At 36.8% G+C, this 19,189-nt stretch overlaps 3 long non-coding RNA genes across 3 annotated transcripts; 2 read left to right on the top strand and 1 right to left on the bottom strand.

Annotated features, from left to right (window-relative positions):
• Positions 1-450: 450 nt before the first annotated feature.
• On the top strand, positions 451-8,705 carry LOC148727614 (uncharacterized). Its single transcript, XR_015990068.1, has 2 exons — positions 451-563; positions 8,591-8,705. It is a non-coding gene; the product is annotated as an uncharacterized LOC148727614 (long non-coding RNA).
• Positions 8,706-10,348: 1,643 nt separating this feature from the next.
• On the top strand, positions 10,349-12,739 carry LOC148727613 (uncharacterized). Its single transcript, XR_015990067.1, has 3 exons — positions 10,349-10,507; positions 11,307-11,374; positions 12,054-12,739. It is a non-coding gene; the product is annotated as an uncharacterized LOC148727613 (long non-coding RNA).
• A 1,374-nt stretch (positions 12,740-14,113) lies between these two features.
• LOC148727612 (uncharacterized) lies at positions 14,114-15,759 on the bottom strand. The gene is made up of 2 exons (XR_015990069.1): positions 15,518-15,759; positions 14,114-14,350 (listed from the first exon to the last, which is right to left on the bottom strand). It is a non-coding gene; the product is annotated as an uncharacterized LOC148727612 (long non-coding RNA).
• Between the last annotated feature and the right edge of the window lie 3,430 nt (positions 15,760-19,189).

Here is a 19,189-nt window from a genome sequence, read left to right as displayed (position 1 = left end):
TTTGACATTTGCATATCCGAAATTTCATTTGCGAGCACCCGTAGCGCTTTTAGCATATATCAAAATCTATCTAAGTCTAAAAGCAACTCGCCTGTTCAACACCACACCTAAAACCCCCAGTCTACAAGCTCTAAAACTCCACGCGCCATGCTTATTTATTTGCGTATTTAACATAGAGAGTTGCTTTTACACTTTCCACCTGGCCCCCGTCTCCTATCACTCCATTCTTTGAATGATACACAAGGCTTACGGACTTCCAGGCTTCATGATGCCCTTCCGTCACCAGGCGGCCCTAAATCAACCAAAACAACATAACTCCACCCTTTATTCCTTTCAACCTGCCCGCCATTACTAAAACTTCACTTCACTACACTTTGCCGCTCGAATGCAACGTCACAATTCCTTCACGCGTCATCACCTACATACGGGTCGTTACGTACATTTATTCGGAGCAACCATCCGCACGCTACTGTATATTGCCATCTAAATGTTTATTCACAGGCCCGGACCGCTATTCTTGCGCAAACAACTAGCTGCAATTCATCTCCAATCGCAGGATTTCTGTAAGTAACTTGCTCACTTATAACAACCTTGCTTAGGCTTCAACTTTACTCCATATGGTTGGCCATAAACCAACGCCATTTAGATAATGCGCGCTCTTCATTCGGGTACAGCGTATTTATAACATTTATAATTCTTCACAAATGTCTAATCTTCTACAGCACCTAGGAATCTTTAAACCTGCAAGCGACTTTTTTTTCCAAACAACTACAATTTTCTAGAAAATATTATGCTTCTTCATTCTTCAACTCAAGTCAAAGTCCTTGTCGTTTTCAAGTGAAAATTTCATATCATACCATAAAACAGCCAACGAATGTTTCAAAACTTTTTGCAAACTTCAACGAGTATAAAGTTTCCAAATTTTAAGCGTGCTAAAGCATAGTTAGTAGAAGGGACCAACTATGCCTACAGTTAGTATTTTTGGATCACAATATTCAGCTTTCTACCTATTTCTTAGAGCGCCAAATGTTTCTGTTTCTTCACGTACCTGTTACCTTTCATCAAGTTTTATTTTCCGCCTAATCCCATTTTGCCTTTGCCCTTTATTTTCGCCTAATCCCCGTTTGTAAAGCCTTCCCACACGTCCTTATTAAAGTCGGTGCTTGATAGTACCGTTTCCTATGACTGTAAATGAACAAGAGCGACATTTTGGTCACAAAAAGTTCTTTATTTCATCCTTGAACAAACAACGACAAATTAAGCCCTTCACTACGCTTTCTTATAAACAGAATTGTAGCAACCAAATATCTTGATGAAAATAAAGATTCTCATGCCGAAATAATTTTAACAATTTCACCATTTTCAGCATTCAAGGTATCTGCTGACTGCCCTTTTAATTGCAACGTAGTTTTACCTCTGTCAACAGTCGTTAATTTTCATGCTTCCCTTGCGTAAAATTGAATAAAAGAGCAGCTTCACCAGACCGCTCATTCATTTCGGCGGGTTCATTTTACGCCTCTAAATATTTCTCGTTTTAAAGTTTCTCGCTACTTGAGAGTCCCGCTTTTAAAGATTCCCCATTCCCTGTTTTCAAGATAGCCACTTGACTTCACGTGCAACACCTTTTCCAAAGTCCATACGAAAACATTGAAGTCAAACTTCTTTTTTTTACAGCGCAACGAAAAACTAAAATGAAATTTCATTTTCAATTTCCTACACAATTGAAAATTGGTTGGCACTAAGCTACACGCACTACAATACTCAAACTTATTCGGTAGAAGTTATCTTGGTCTAAAACTCAATTCTCCCCAATTTTTTTACCAGGAAATGTGGAGCAATTGGAGGTCACAATTAATTATCATCAATTCTTGGGAGTTAAAGGGCTAAAAGACCCCAAATGGATGTTTTAATTTATACTCATGGTTGGTCTACTGGAAATTTTATAGGCACTTTAATTAATTCCATTAGTAGAGGGGATAAACATTCATGTAACAAACATCAGAAAAAGTCAATCTTCACTCTCTGCAGAGGTTACAATATTTAAGTCAACTATTTTTTAATGTCTCTAAATGCTTCAAAACCCACCTGAAAATTTTACTCAGTTTTTCCTCACTTTTGCCATTGATGATAATACTGAGGTATAAGGCCTGCTTTCAATGGTTTCATTTCAAAAAGCAAAACTTACAAAACCTGCATGAGGAGTCAAGCAGCTACATTTTATAAGAGTCTTACTTCCACTTGAACTACCTATGGCTTTTTTCTTTCCTAAAACGGCTGGTTATTTTGAAAATAGAAAAGTATAGGTGTTCCTTTCTAATGGCCCTTACCAAAACCACATGTATATCTTTTACATATATCTGCTACATATGTATCTCACATATGTCACATACATGTAACATATCTGTCACATACATATGTAGCAGATATATGTAAAATATATGTCACATACATGTAACATAATTTATCTGACATATGTGTCACATATATGACACACGTCTCAAATGTAGCAATTTAGAACCTATGTCCAGTTATGTGGCATATATCTCAACATATCAATTTTACACAAACAAATATAAAATATATGCCACATATATGTGACATACATTTGCCATATGTGACAAAAAGTATTAATGGGAGCTAGCTATTGTGAGATAGGTTGTGCTTGCTCCCGCACAGAGCGACCTTCTCATTTTCTTTTCAGTTTTAAGTTTTTCTATTTATAATTATAACAGTTCTCAATGGAAAAAATTTGCTAAAACGATTATAGTACAACAACGACAGAATCATTACAAATTCATGTCAATTGAGGTTAATTAAAGAAACTGTGATTACAATCATGTATTTCAAAAATGATCTAAATACAGTAGACATTTAAGTAGTGTTGTAAATGGAAAGCAAGTTGTTGGCGCCATGAAGTTAAAAGAAGAGACAACAGTTATTGACTGGCCAGTACAAGGCTTGAGCGGCCATTTACGATTCTCAAAGTTAGTGGTGGGTACAAATTGTAATATTTGATATGTGATCAAACCTGTGAAGTGAATCGGTCACTTGCATGACACAGTTTCTTAAGCTTATGCTTTACAATGAAATAAATCTATCCATAGACTAAAGGTTTCAGGATTATTTTTCTTGCGTTTGGCAAGCTGCAAGGCCACCAGAAAAAAGAAAAACAACTGCTTAAGTCTGCAGTTTGGGATAACTTCAATGCAATTAATTACTACAGTTTCAACAACAATTTCATTTTCAAAAATCAATTCTTTTAATGTAATTAAGCCTTTCACTCCCAAGAGTGTTCAGTCCAACTTTAGAAGAAATCTCTCAATTTTAACTTGCAGAATCAACAAAAACAAACAACATATCGCATGAAGATGCTGCTTGACACCTTACATTTTAATTTTAATACGCAAGAGTTTTATCCAAAGAAGTTACAACTGCATTTAATTAAGTCGAAGCCTGACTCAAGGAGGAAAGGATAAAATGATATTTCTATCATCATCCCAAATCAATTTATTCTTTTCAAGACTATCTTTTCACTGATACTATTTCTTGCAATAAACATGACCCAACTTATTGCATTTCATGATAAAGAATCAACAGATTGTGTCAAACAAAATTTACTGATTCAGTAGGACTATTTTTAATTAACAGCTGTAATTGAGGATAATTTTTATGAAGTTTTTAAGAATAGAAAAAGAAAGTTCATCCTATTACTACATATTGCAGTTAATAGACAACAGCAAATAATCAACATGTAAAGCTCAGTTAATTAAGCATGTAAATAAATTTCATTGACTACTTGAATTTATAGTTGAGAGATAATGCAAGCCATGTATTTATTTGATATAAGTTGCCTTCAAGTATTCCTAACATTCCCAGTCATTCTTAAACATTCCTTGAAATTCCTTGGAATTTCCATCAAGTTTTTAAATTCAATGTATTTCAGGGAAGTCATTGGTGCTCTCAGTTGAAATTCCTAAGAATTCGCAGGAATTCCTGGAAATTCAATTTGTTCACTAACCACAAGGGCAAGTGGTTGGAAACCGGCTAGGAAAGTAGACAATTTTGTTGATTACATTTATTAACATGAATTAATATGATATGATTGGATGCTCACTAGATAAACTATTTGCTGTTATGATTTGCACAAGTTGCTTACTTTTATAATTATTAAATAGTGAAGTCCATTTTTTATGATAAATTTGTTACATTTTATGACAACCATTTTTTTTGTGGGCTTTAATCCCAGCTAGAGACATGGTAAGACACTGCTGATTTCTATGAAATCTGTTTTCTGTTGTACATGATTGAATGATGAACTCCATTTTATGGATATTCTTTCTTTTGAAACAATAACTCATTTTGGTTAAGTATCCCAACATTATGAGAGTCACTTCTAATTTGCATGGAATTTATTGTAATAACTTTATAAAATAATCGAATGATGGATTTCATTGTAAAATATATTTGTTTTTACATTAAAAGACAATTTTGAAGCGGTCTTTTACAAATTTTGCTTATTTAATTGTCATAGACAGTTGTACCAAATTAATTAACAAAATGAATTTCATACTTATACGTTTCAATGCCTATCTGACTTGACCAAGTATATAATAAAGCTGAACACATGCCATATGAACTAGAGGGTGCATGCTTCTTATTGCATATTAATTTGACTGGCTGCATGTATGCATGCCATTCATTTATAATAATTATCTTGAATACATTCTAAGTATCATAACTTAAAGTATACTTTAAGTACCACTCAGTTTGCCACTATTGCTTCTACTCATGAACTATACTTCAAGTGCACTGCAAAATTTTAAGTATTTTTCAAGTATACTTCAAGTATACTTTTGGGTGTTCCACTTTAAGGTCGGACCAAGTGTACTACAAGTATACTTTTAGTAGCACTCTAAACCATACTTAAAGTCTACTGAAAGTATACTTTGTGTATCTTATTTGCAGTACACTTTCATTACAGAATTAGTATACTAAAAATATACATAATTTTGGTAAGGGTACAGTTACAAGTAATAAAGTTCATCTTATTGTCTCGCTGTTTTGGAAATGCCTCTCTTGCTTTTGGTACATTTGTCCCGTACTGTTTTATGGACTTTAAAATTGTGACACTGTTCTCCTCTTTCAACTTTTATTGAACAAATGCTGTAAATGAAGAAGGATTTATAGCAGTTAGACAATTTCCAAAGCTAATATAATGATTTTAGGCAGCTATTAATCACTAAATGTGTCTGTCATATTTTTTGCATCATTAACTATCAAACACATGACTAGAAGCTCCTGTATTTTACTTGTGTAACATCAGAAACTTTTTAATTATCTCAAGAAAAATTCCACATTCATAGCCAACAGGACTTGAAATTCTTAGGAATTCCAATTCAGAGCATCAATGCCTTCCCTGAAATATTGCGAATCTCAAATTTGCAGGAAATTCCAAGGAAATCTAAGGAATTTCTAGGAATGTTGAAGAATTACTGGGGATTTTAGTACATGAGAAGTTTACTGAAAGTACACCAATGAACCCAACATCAACAATAAATAACATGATTTTCTCTTGAGCAGTATACTTAAAGTGTACTTAAGAAAGGGTACTGCAGATGTACTTTAGTAAGTGCAGCACTATTGAAGTATTATTGAAGTATGATTGCAGTATAACCATTACTTCTAGTATACTTAAAGTATACTTCAAGGCCATCTTTTTTGGCAAGGGGTGTTACATATGTGTTAATTTACCTTGTTAGATATTACATATATATGTTAAATATACGTACAATTGCTCCAAAATCTATACATATATGTCACATACATGTCAAGTAATTTCACATATATATGTTACAGATACATAAATATCACATATATGTAACATATATGTAGTTTAGGTGAGGGTTAAGATGTCTTTGAGGGTCTTATATAACAAGCCTGCCATAATTTTTTACTAACATGAGGCTATGAGTCGTATTTGGCCTGTCAGCACCTTTTACTCCTTGATATTTTCATATCAAAACCATTAATAAGGTCATGTATCACAGCACCGCGAGACTATGAGACATATTTGGCCTGCTTTAACTCGTTGAAATTTTTAGAGAGCAAAACAAGGAGACCATCACACCATCATGGGCCTAGAAAGTCACACAAGCCACACCACAATTTTTTGTAACACTCATAATAGCTCCCTGTAGGCCATTGTAGCTCATTGTAGGTCATATTGTAAATCGTTGTCGATCATTTTATGTCAGTCCTTGTTTCCATGGTAGCTCATTGTAGGTCATTCCTTGTTTTAGTGACTTGGTCATGACATGTGAGACATACAGCAACATTTCCTGTGTGCTTTTAAATTGTCACAAATTGTCATACAATAGTATTCTGAAGGTGGTGTTAGGTGGTTTTAGATGGTTGTAGTTGGTAGTTGTGGGTGGTTGTAGGTGGTTTTAGATGGTTGTAGGTGGTGGTTGTAGGTGGTTTTAGATGGTTGTAGGTGGTGGTTGTGGGTGGTTGTAGGTGGTTTTAGATTTTTGCAGGTGGTTTTAGGTCATTCCCTTCTTTTAGTACTTACGGGAATTATCCTATTTTGTATGAACTGACCTAATTATTGAGATGTTGTGATTTTAATTCTTTCTACTCATTTACCTTAATTGTTCATTTATATTATCCACAAATTCACCAGCGAGATCTTCTTAAATAGGCCATTTTACAGTTGTGTTCTTAGTTGCTAAGCCTTTGATTCAGAGTGAGGCTAAAGACGACCTTGTTGATAGAGACCTCTATCGAGTTAGCATGATAACAAAGTGATTTACATTTGAAAGGCAGCAAGGTTTGTATCATAACAAGGTCATCCCTAGCCTCACTCCCGTTCAAAGGCTTGGTAACCAAGCACACAACTGTAAAATGGACTATTCAATCTCCTTTACTGTCTGCCATAGAGTTCTTATGATGTCGGCTTGGAGAATTTTCTACTGGACCAACCTAAAATCCCCTGACTTATGTTTTCCTAGTTATTCTCGCTACTTCTCTGATACATGTTGAATATTAGATATCGTAGGGAGAAATTCTGTCTTGGTCACAATAAAGGATGATAAAGGATGAAGATCTGTACGATTAAAGTTGAGTAAATAAGTCCATCAATCAATCAATCGATCAATAAGAACTCTACTAAAGGGTGATAGAACTGTAATATGGGCAGGTTCTCTCCTGGCGAAGTGATGATATGCCATGTCTATAAACAGATTGAAGTCACTGGAGATAGTTTGAAAATATCTGATACTGTGCTAGTCTTGGTGGACTCCATAGAAATATATGCCATGAAGGTTTTTGAGAGATTCTCAGAAGCAATCCTCATCAATTCATTTGGAATATGCAGTGGAGTTCTGCTGTCATCTCATTTAGAGAAGAGATTACAAACCTGTCCTTGAGTCATCTCAGTTAGAGCAAAACTCCAGGAAGGAGGAGATTTTCTGTATTTAAGGGGGTTGCAAACATAATTCCCTAGGGAGCTGGCAAGTGTAGGGCTTATCAATGTATATCTTTTTTTCTTTTTTTGATTGAAGCAGTGTATTTTTAAAAGGAATCATCCTATTCTGTATGAACTGACCTAATTATTGACATGTTACGATTTTTCGTTCTTTGCATTTATCTTAATTGTTTGTTTATCTACAACTTCACTAGCGAGATCTCCTTAAATTGAATCTCCTTTACTGTCTGCCATGGAGTTCTTATGATGTCGGTTTGGAGAATTCTGTATTGGATCAACCTAAAATCCCCTGATTACTGTTTTTAGCTATTGTCAGTACTTCTCTGCTAGATATTGAAAATAGATATTGTAGGGATAAATTCTGTCTTGGTCACTTACGGGAGTTAAACGACAAAACTCCAGGGTGCAGAAGATTTTCTGTATTTAAGGAGGTTGCAAACATAATTCCCTAGTGAGCAGGGAAGTGTAGGGCTTATAAATGTATATTTATGTTTTCTTTTTTTGATTGGGCCAGTGTATTTTTACAAGGAATCGTCCTGTTCTGTATGAATTAACTGACCTCATGATTGAGATGTTGCAATTTTTCGTTCTTTGCCTTTATCTTAATTGTTCATTTATCTACAACTTCACTAGCGAGGTCTCCTTACATTGATTCTCCTTACAGTCTGCCATAGAGTTCTTATGAAGTTGGTTTGGAGAATTTTTTATTGGATCAACCTAAAATCCCCTAACTGATGTTTTTAGCTATTGTCAGTACTTCTCTGCTAGATATTGAATAGATATTGTAAGGAGAAATTCTGTCTTGGTCACTTATGGGAGTTAATTAAATGACAAAACTCCTGGGAGGAGAAGATTTTCTGTATGTAAGGGGGTTGCCAACATAATTCCCTAGGGAGCTGGCAAGTGTAGGGCTTACACAATCAAAATATTGATGAAGCTAGCGGCAATACCAGAATTTGTTGTATAGAATTGATTGTTGGCGATGATTCTTGTCGGGCCGGATTGCTCTTTAGTGTTACGATGAAGGAGTGTTGATTCCGATTGATTTCTACATTGATTTTATGTTGACTTTTTTTCTGTATTTTGTTTTTCCTTTTTACACAGAACACAGTGGAGTATTTTTGGATGAAGTGAGGTGGTTGCAAAGCTTGAAAGATAGTGCGGAGCCAAGAAAAGTATTTTGTAAGGACACAAGAGGAACTAATGACAGTGATATATATATATATCTAGCTAGCGGATACTAGCTAGCTACACTATTTACCTCCGAGTTGCTCGGAGGTAAATAGCAAAGGATATTCGGAGTTTGACCTGCCAATCAGAGCGCGCCTTCAACGCTATCCACTGTTTTAGTATATACTAATTGCTGATAGTCGATGATAGTGCATGATAGTTGGTGGTCAAACAGAAGCGCGCGCTTCAACTATCATCGACTGTCATCAACTATCATCGACTATCATGCGCCGTTTCACCAAGGCTTAACGCTTCACTACGCGCCGGATTGGGTTTCCCGCGATTGAAGTGAAGGAGGAAAATTCGTCGGAAAACAATAGGGTCACGACCTCTTCAGACAGCTTTTCTTATCAATTTTTCCCTCTATAACTTTCATTCAAGCGTCGTAGTCTTCAATATCGTTGTGCGGTGCATGGGCGAAAGGAACTCGCACTCGATTGATTTTCCAAAAGCAAAAGGGTGTACAATCCAGTTCAATTCCAGTACTCTCTAATAATTAGTGGTGCGATCGATGTAGATGATACTTTTTGTTAATGATACTGGAGGCCTGTCGAGCACAGACGTATTGGAAAGTAATTGAGTTGTGTCACTGCTATCTCAACAAATCAAGTACATTTGTAGTACTCACTTTCCCTTGAGTGTTTGAGAGCTTCAACTTGCAGTGCAATGTATTTGCAATTTCAGCAAAACATTAAAGTTCACAGAAATCTGGGTTTTGGTTGAAAAGTTTTTCTCACGAATCACAGCCGGCGTGAACGACACTGAAACACAAAATGTCACTGTCGCGTTGAGAAAAGTAAGATAATGTTATCACTAGGGCTTTGGTCATCATAACCTGGGGGGATTTTTAGCAGAGGAAAGAAGGTTATTTTCAATCGTCAGTCTTCAAAATATCATCACATGTGCCTTATGACTTGAAAAATTTTATTGAAATCTGATCATTTTATTTTCCTCAAACTACCCCTAAACCTCAACAGATGAGAATTCTACCATAACTGGAGAGGTGTGAACGAAAAAAGAAAAACCAGCCTGTTTCCTAAAGGTGAATAAAATCAAATAACATCCTGAGCCTCCTGTTGTAATAATAGTTAAATAAATCAATTATTATCCAGATAAAAATTTTATTCAACTTCATCTATCCTTGCTACCCAAAAACATCAGATACGCCCTTCACAACCTTACTTTTCAACTTATTACATTATAATAGGTATCTTAAAATTTTATGAGAACCTGTACAGCTGATCAATCACAGTGACACTAGCTCATTGATATAGTGACACTTCTCTCCCTTTTATTCGGCCCTCGTGAAATATTTTATCTTATCCGTCCCGGATGATACTTTTGAGTGGTGAAAGCTCAGACTTCTACAATATTTTACAGTAATTCAAGGCAACAGTGTTTTTCTTGTTTTTTTTTAACAGCTGATAGTATCAGAGAGGACAAAAAGAAATTGTTTCCCAAGGCTTGTATCCCCTGGGAACAAGACTGAATGAAGTCAGATTAAAATAATGAGGAGAGTTTTGTTGACCTCTTTATGAAAATGTATGATTTACTCCTATTAGGTTTTAGAGAAATTAGCCTGAACTCAAGTAGTTTGAGGCCTGGGTTTTATCTTGGTTTGAGACCCCCAGCAGAGTTTCAAAACTAAAAAAACTGGCTGCCGTTACCGCACGGCGCGTTCAAAGTTTAGATCAGAGAGCCTTTACACATTTAGAAGGCGAACATGGATGTATCTACCGAAATTTTTTTAGAAGACGTTGTTTTAGTGCAGATGTGAGGTCTACAGCTGAGGTGAGTGGTATTTTTGTGTTTCATTCGGCGAATTAGCTCTAATTTGCCGTAGCTTCCATAATGCTATGAGGCGTAAATCCAAATAACGAACGTTTCATTCAAGGAAATCGGATTTTTTCCTTTACTAAATTACAGATTACAAATGTTTTGGTATGTTTCGGAAATTTTCCATTCTCGTCAGTGTACGATGAGGTGGAAACTGATAAACCGCGGAGTGAAAACTTACCCGTAGCGTAAATTTTGTTGTTTACCAAATTTAAATGCCTCGGCTCAATCCCGAGTTAGAAATTTAACGAAGATTTATAGTACAATTTTGTGGGTAAATGTATTTATATGAGCTTCAACAAAGCGAGTTCATTACTCAATCTACACGGCATGTAAATGAGAGAGAGCAAAAAGCTATGCGTCAACAGTTGTGTTCTTATACATGTGTAGCGAAATTTAAAGTATACATATCAATGTTTTAGATTGAATCGATCCCAAGAGAGGTGACAAACTAAATTGGGATGTCGTCTTTAACCTTAGTTGACAATGACTGATTTGCCAGCCTGTGACGAATAACACAGACATTCTCAATCATACATGAACATGGCAAATAGGAATCTGACCATTACCTTTTCTTAACTATGATTTTTACTTAAATTCTTATACAACTTCCACATTCGTCAGGGTATGTTGTCCAACTTGTGAAATTAAAGCCATCTAAGTTATGGTAGAATTTTAAGCCAAGTAATGTAAACTGTTGCCTGAGACTTCTTTTCTAATCTCATATTGACAATGTATTTTTTTAAATCCATAGGGACAAGATAGCTCAACAGCACAGCTATTCTGCAGCCAAACATAATCTTTGACTCGCTTATGATGAAGGTGAGCAATTAGTAAATAAGTGTTAATTACCAGTAACAAATTTACTCTCAATCTGAAGCTTTCGGTGGTAAAAATGATGGACAACAATCACTCTCAAGTGACTTATTACCTTTTTTAAATGACCTGACTAAATCATTTAAGGTAATAAGATTAGGTAAGAATGCTTGATCAAAATACTTTACAAATGTACTGTAAATCATCGTCCAGGATTGTAGCAATTTCAGAGCAACTTTTTTCTTGTAAAGAGTACTGTTTACCTCATCTGATAACTCATAGTCATTAGCATTGGGAAGCCAGTTATTCTGCATTAAGAAGGTTGCATCCCATACTTTTGTATCAGACTGTAGTTGCTTAGTGGCCTTCATGACAAGAACTTGTATTTTTGCCGGGTGGTTTTCATACCTGTTGGCACAATATCTGGATTTGGGGTTGCGGTTTAGGTTGTTGTCTAATTTTTCAGGCTGTATGACTTCAGGTGTTCCGCTTTGGGGAATTTTTTACCCTCCTTCTGCTTCATCAATGGTTTCAGAACATTCTACCATTCTTTGCCTTTTCCTTGTTGCAAAATATGTTCGTTGAGCCAGGTGAAGGTTAACCGAATTTTTTTTCAGGAATTTTCTATACTTTTTTTTTTAATTTTCTCTCTTCTTTACGTATTTTTTTTTTTTTGCCTTAACAGGTGAAACTTTCTTTGTCAACCCAGCCTCGGAAACCATGGACATTACTTCCCTAAAGGACTTTCCCAGTTGCTCCTTACATTCAGAGTAAAATTCCTTATATATCACTGACCCTACGTTTTTCCCTTCTTTTTGTGTTGGTTTGAAGATTTTTTTTCCTGAAAGCTCTTTGGCTTGACTTTTTACATCTGTGAATGCCTCCCTTCTGCTTGCCACACAACCTGTGCTGTTTTTGAAGAGTCTACTCTCTGCTGGTGTTGTTAAGAGACAGCATTTGCATTCTATTTGGTGCTGAGATTTTTTACCCTGGGCAGTTGTCTGCCAGCTTTCCATAGAATATGCATTTATATACCGTTGCTTTTTTTCTGGTGGTGACCACTGTGAAATTTGGTTATCAGTGGCCTTATATTTCTTGAGTAAAAGACCCATTGAGGTAATTATACTTTTTTGTAATTGTGCTTCATTTTTCTACCTGTAAGTATTTAGTGACCTTCAAAAGATTTATGTAAAGAAACACTTACTTTTGCTCACATGTAAAAGGGGAAATTCTTTGAAATTTTCCATTTAGAGCTGATATCTCTCTTCCAATTGCTGCCTTTTATACGCCTTTTCTGATTCCTTGTCCTTTCTTGAAAACTTTTTTTGGGCAAGGGACTTAGTATTCCATAAATAAACATGAGCGAATCAATCCCTGGTCAATCGCCATGTCAATATACATTTTGTTTCTATTTTATTTTTCACTCAATTTTTTTTTGGCCTTTTTTTGTTATTTTGTACGACATGAAATTGGACAGACGCCTCCAACTGAGCCGGCAGGAAATCGGAGCAAAGTGCGCATGCAAATTAACTCTCCATTAAGGTGGGGTGAGAGGGGAGAATTTGAAGTTTGAATAACCTTGTTTTTCACCCTTTTCTTTCTGCCAGGCGAGTTGAAATCCCCGTTTATTTCCTACCAACAGATTTTCATAAGACCTGAGAGCGAGGTTATAATTTTTAAACACGTGGAGCACTAATACTAGCAGTTATTTCTCCCTTCCACCTCCCACCTCCTGCGGCTCAATTTTGTTGCATGTTGTGGGTTTATTTTGCTGTCATGTGAAGAGAAAAATTAAAGCTGTTGTATATTTGACTTCATGGGAAACAAAAACCCATGCAGTGAGTCCCACAGTACATCTCTTAATTTATTTTAGCATCTTTTATTTTCTTTCGGTCACGGACGTAGAAATTACTAAAAAAGCAACAAACAATTTGAAGTAATACTCTTGAAGCATTTCAGTATCTTACAACTACAGGAGATGAAAACATACAATACTAGAACAGTAAATAATAATTCCTTCGTTTTTTGGCTTGCTAAGCCAGCAGATTTACTTTCCATCAGTTATTTGTCCGGTGATCGACCTGACAACTATAGGCACCATATTTGATTTCCGCCTTCTTGGTCAGCGGTATAATGTGGTAGTCAAGTCTTCTTCATGTATTATGTTCGAAAAGAAACATACGCGCCTCGTTGGCTATAATCATCTCATATCCAACAAGCGCGAGTGGAATAATTCTTTTATTAAAAATGTCCTCAAGAAATATTATTTTGTAAGAAGAAAATGGATTTTTTAGCTCCCTTTTGATTTTAAGCTGACGCGTACGCTTACCATATTTGTAGATTATGGTATATTGGCTGATATACCATAATGGCTAAGCCAATAAAAAGTCTTGAATTGCATTATCCAATGATCCAGTTATTAATAATTAACAATTATTCTACGAGCGCGCGTTGGATATGAGATGATAGATAGCCAACGAGGCGCGTAGCGCCGAGTTGGCTATAGTCATCTCATATCCAACAAGCGAGAGTGGAATAACTGTTTTATTACAAAAAACGCCCCCAAGGATCTTCTCAACTTTATTTTGTGAGAGGAAACCGGATTTAACAATGTACAGAAATTATATTGTGGTATATTGGCTCATATACCATAACGGCTGAGCCAATAAAAAGTCTTGAATTGCATTATCCAATGATCTAGTTTTTAATAAAACTGATTACTACTCACATTCATTTTCACTGAAATATGGACAAAACTTCTGAAAACTTTAATGCTAATTTTACCGTCACAAATACAGTAGGCAACTCCTATATAGCATATTAGTCTAGGCAAGTTGTGTACAGAGAACAAAACGCTAATAATTTCAACAAGAAGTAAGCTTCTGGGAATAATGACAAACTCTTCAATAACAGCTAGCCACAGTAAATGTCACAGCCATCCATTCTGTCTATAGTACCAGTTATTGGGTTACTTCACATTACCTTAAACGGAAGAGAATATAAGAAACAACAACTTCAAGAACATGAAACATACAGAAAAGTGAAATGTAACTAAGCTGATTTGAAATTCATTGCGCCATTCGTTTCTAATAACACAAGAAAGTGAAGGAAAGAAACGGCACCAGTTTTACTGATGAGACAAGGCCCACGCAATTTTTGGAGGTAAATGGACTAGTTAGACCGAAAGCTACATAGACAAACAATTAATAAACTGACAATAGTGAGGGATTTGGGGGCCAATTGATAAATAAGTTTTACCTAAGTTTTTCCTCTAGTTAGCACATGAAGCTCGAAACGGCAATAATAAAAATTACCTCCAAAAGACGGTAAAAAAATAAGCGAAAAACGTAGTTGGTTGAGTTAAGACCATAACCATTGTTAAGACACATGCCAACCTACCATGTACAACAGACTTGGAGAGTAAAAAGGACAAAGACGGTTTTGGGTCATGATTTGGAAAATCCACCAAACCTCCCTAAAAATAATTCGCCGACGGTTGTAGTAAGAGCGACTTACGAATCTTACCAACGGTCAAACATTTGGTGACAACAGACAAAAAATAGATTCGGCTCATATTCTCAAGTTAGTTAGGCCTTATGGTGAAATAAAGCACTGCATACTTCGTTTGGCTGAATAGCGATATATTTTCGAGAAAATCGATAATAACTGAATTTCGACCAAATGCCGGTTTTGAAGCTCAAAATTTCAGACTAATCTCGGAGCGTCGCGCCACGAATTGAAAACACTTGGACCGATAACAACTACCAAATCTTGAAAACAACATCAAAACATAGCAATTTAAGCAATTCTTGATGGTTTATTTACACAATCTAACTGAATTTAACCGACCTTCTTCTAACAAGATTAAAAATAGGTAAAAACTAACCCGTTAACCTTATTTTACTATGTGCTATACAAAATAATCGACTGAAAATCTGGATTTTGGAAGGCGAAGTGTAGTTTTTTCGATCTCCAAAGGATTTTTTAGGGAAATGATTCAGTGCGATTTTATCAAATTTTAAAGTTGGATAAAATGAGCTGATTTGACGATGCCGTTAGTTGTTCGAAAGTGTTCACATTCAAACACAAACTCCATTGTTTCGCATTTTACATCCAATCTACATCTTATTTAATATAACATCATCTTACCGTCCATATTGCTGCATCACAAAAGGGGATTGCAGTCCTAAAGTTGTTGCATTGTTCCCTCAATAGCGATAGAACTTGGCAGGATAGTCAACACCTGATAATAATTGTTTACAAAGCGTATCTCGGGATTTCTCTATTCCCACTCCGTTGAAACACTTTGCGTAAGAGATCTTGTATAAGTCTACACCCGAACCCATTCTCAAAGACCCAGGGGCTGAGTCGATTTCAAGTTGGGGCATGAAGAGCCCGTGGGGACATTGTCTTACAAAACTAGTTCCAAACGGTCGCAGTCGTTCTGCCATCTGATTGGTGCCAGGATATCTTTGTGTTTTTCTGCCCAATCAGAGTAACGTGTACTTTAGAAACCTTTCGTGTGTTTTAACACGGACATCTATGCGCTCAGTTGCTCGCTATGATTGTTTGGACCGTGCAACGGTGATTTGCTTGAGGTGAAAAGTTTCAGTCTCAGCACACAATGTAAGAGAGATCGATCAGATTGTCCGTGAAAATTTTACAGGAAATTATACTGAATACTTTCGCAGGTATCACGAGAGAACGTGTTTTAAAGTTTGCGAGGTTTTTATACAACACGATGGTTGAAGTCATTGATATGTCGCTTTAAACGTTAAACGACATTTAAGCTTAAATCTTTCTAGATTTTTTGCGTAATTTGCTATGACTGAAACTTTGCCAATCCCGTGAAGTTATTTCGTCGCACGGGCCACGCAGGTATGTCGAGCAACTGGCACTTTCGCCTACGTAGCTTTCTGTTTTCTGTGCGCGCCAAAATCTAATCTTCGCTTTGTAGTAAAATCGTACACAATAGGGCCAAGGTTGCAGAGAACGTTAAGTTCGTAGAAGACCTCCAGCAAGCGCTAAGAGAAAGCTTAGCTGTATTTCCGGTTAGCTAATTAAAATCTGAACTAAAAATTATTAATGCAGTAAATGGTTTGAACCCGGGGGTAACATGTGAAGGTGTCGTCTGATCGTCCGGGTGAGTGTAGTCCTGCGAAGGACTGTTGTCGGTGGTAGTGACTGACGTTTCGACAACCTGTGCGGAAGTCATCATCAGAGTCGAGTGAATGATTGTCAAGTGGATGATCAACAATCATTCACTTGACTCTGATGATGACTTCAGCACAGGTTGTCGAAACGTCAGTCACTACCACCGACAACAGTCCTTCTCAGGACTACACTCACCCGGACGATCAGACTACACCTTCACAAAAAATTATTAACGAGAACATCGTGAGGAGAGATGTTTTCGGGCAGTTACCGAAGTGGTTTGGAAAGAGTTTAATCTTTCAACTGCTGCCTACAGTGTTGAAATTCTTGAGCTGGGAAGACCACGGATTCTCTTCTAGTCCCTTGGTCATTGTCATTTCACCTCTTCTGTCGATTGTTGAAGACCAAGTTAAATACCTTTGATCATTGGGAATCGATCCGATGCTGCTTTCAATGGGAAAAACAAAACCAAAGACCAAGAAATATTGGATGGAAAGGGCGGGTTTGCTTTATTGCAAATGTTAGCTTAGTAGTACAGGGTCATCTACCCACATCTAATAAACAACAGTTTCCACGCTTAGCTTTTCTTTTTTTTCAAGCGTAGATTGGATTAGATTTTGGCACGCACGGAAAGATACGCTAGTACCAGTTGCTCGACATACCTGCGTGGCCCGTGCGACGAAATAACTTCACGGGATTGGCAAAGTTTCAGTCATAGCAAATTATGTAAAAAATCTAGAAAGATTTAAGCTTAAATCTCGTCTAACGTTTAAAGCGACATATCAATGACTGCAACCATCGTGTTGTATACAAACCTCGCAAACTTGAAAACACGTTCTCTAGTGATACCTGTGATACTATTCAGTATAATTTCTGGTAAAAATTTTCGCGGACAATATGATCGATTTCTCTTACATTGTTTGTTGAGACGGAAACTTTTCACTTCAAGCAAATCTCCGTCGCACGGTCCAAACAAACATAGCGAGCAACTGAGCTACCAGGATATATGTCCGTGTTAAAACACACGAAAGGTTTCTAAAGTACACCTTACTCTGATAGGGCAGAAAAACACAAAGATTTTCTGGCACCAATCAGATGGCAGAACGACTGCGACCGTTTAGAACTAGTCTTGTAAGACAATGTCCCCAGGGGCTCTTCATGCCCATACTTGAAATCGACTCAGCCCCTGGGTCTCCGAGGATATAACCGAACCGTGAACCAAATGTAAGCGCAATGTTGCTAGTTCAGAAACATGATTCTCACGTGCAGAATAACGCTAATTAATTCCAAATGAGGACTACTGAGATAAAACGCAAAAATAAAAAATTGGACTATGAAGCAAGTGGTTTCAAGAACTAAGGTCGTCTGTTACATATACGAAACAGGAGCAAACAGTTATCTAACTCCTATCATAATTTAATGTATCATAATTGAATGTTTATGGTACTTCGGGGGATATCGATAAAGCTCATTTTAGGTATAAAAAAAAGCGAAAGATCTGCAAAGGGCATAGCCCATAATACATCACTGCAGATGTGCGACAAAGAAAAGTGTTGTGTTCGAATATTTGTTTATTTAAAGGAAGTTTTATAAGGGTCAAACCTGCAAAACCACAACTTTCGCTGAAATATTTGTAAAAGCCAACGTTCGAAATCTTTATATTTAGACTACTTCTTCTCCAGAGGCTTCTGTGCCTTGTTAAGTTACTCGTGCCGGTTGTAAGACTACGACTCACGGAGCACGTTCATATTTTTCGCACGCACCTTTTCCCGGCAGCAGTCCGAAAAAAGCTCACATCTGGAAATAAAACCATTTCTACGTTGCTCGGAACTCAAGAAACGCTTCGAGTAATCACTGCACCAGCTGACACCGCAGACTCGACTGCGAGTCGGTAAACCTACATCAAATACTTGCATTTTGGAAACAGTGGCTTTGAAAAATCAACTCAACTAGTTAGTTATTTAGTATTCTTTTCCAAGAAGGTAGCCAAATAGTGATCTATCCCCCTCAAATAAGGTCGGGTCCAAAGCTAGCAATGCATTATATGACGAAACATTATAGAGCGTGGCTGATGCGGAATGAATGCCCAATTGCTCTCAATCCGCCTTGAACAGGCAAGAAGAGGTATAATTACTGTTTCCTGTTTTCTGGATCGTCTGTTGAAGTCACAGTGTACTCTTACTATAGCTATGAACGAGCTGTAGATATCCCTATGAGGAGAACGACAAGCAATGCTGTTGCAGAGTTCACATCTTTTCTCTGCAACTCATTTTATCAGTAAACGAAAATGCCAGTTTGAAGCACCCGTGTCACATTTTCTCATAGCGTAACACCCGGTATTTCTCAATTGAGAATGTGGGTAGTACCCAAGTGAAATGATCGTCTGGGCCATCTGAGCCGTCTTATGCCGCTTATTTGAGGCATTGTCTGGAGCAGCCAATGAAATCGCTTTATGGAATAATCCACGTTCGCCCGCGAGTAACAAATTCCACAACATGCCGTCTGGTAAGCCTTCAGCGAGATAGTGGTTTTTCTTCGTGAGGAAATACATTGGCGAAACGTACTCGTATCTCAGATGAACAGAGAGGTATTTTAGAGCGGTTTTTTGCAGGAGGGATGGTTGGAACGGCAACCATGTACAAGGAGATGGTTTTAAAAGCGTCAACG

Source organism: Stylophora pistillata, chromosome 7 (genome assembly GCF_964205215.1).
Source record: "Stylophora pistillata chromosome 7, jaStyPist1.2, whole genome shotgun sequence".
Taxonomy (NCBI): Eukaryota; Metazoa; Cnidaria; class Anthozoa; order Scleractinia; family Pocilloporidae; genus Stylophora; species Stylophora pistillata.
This window is presented reverse-complemented; position numbering and strand designations above follow the sequence as displayed.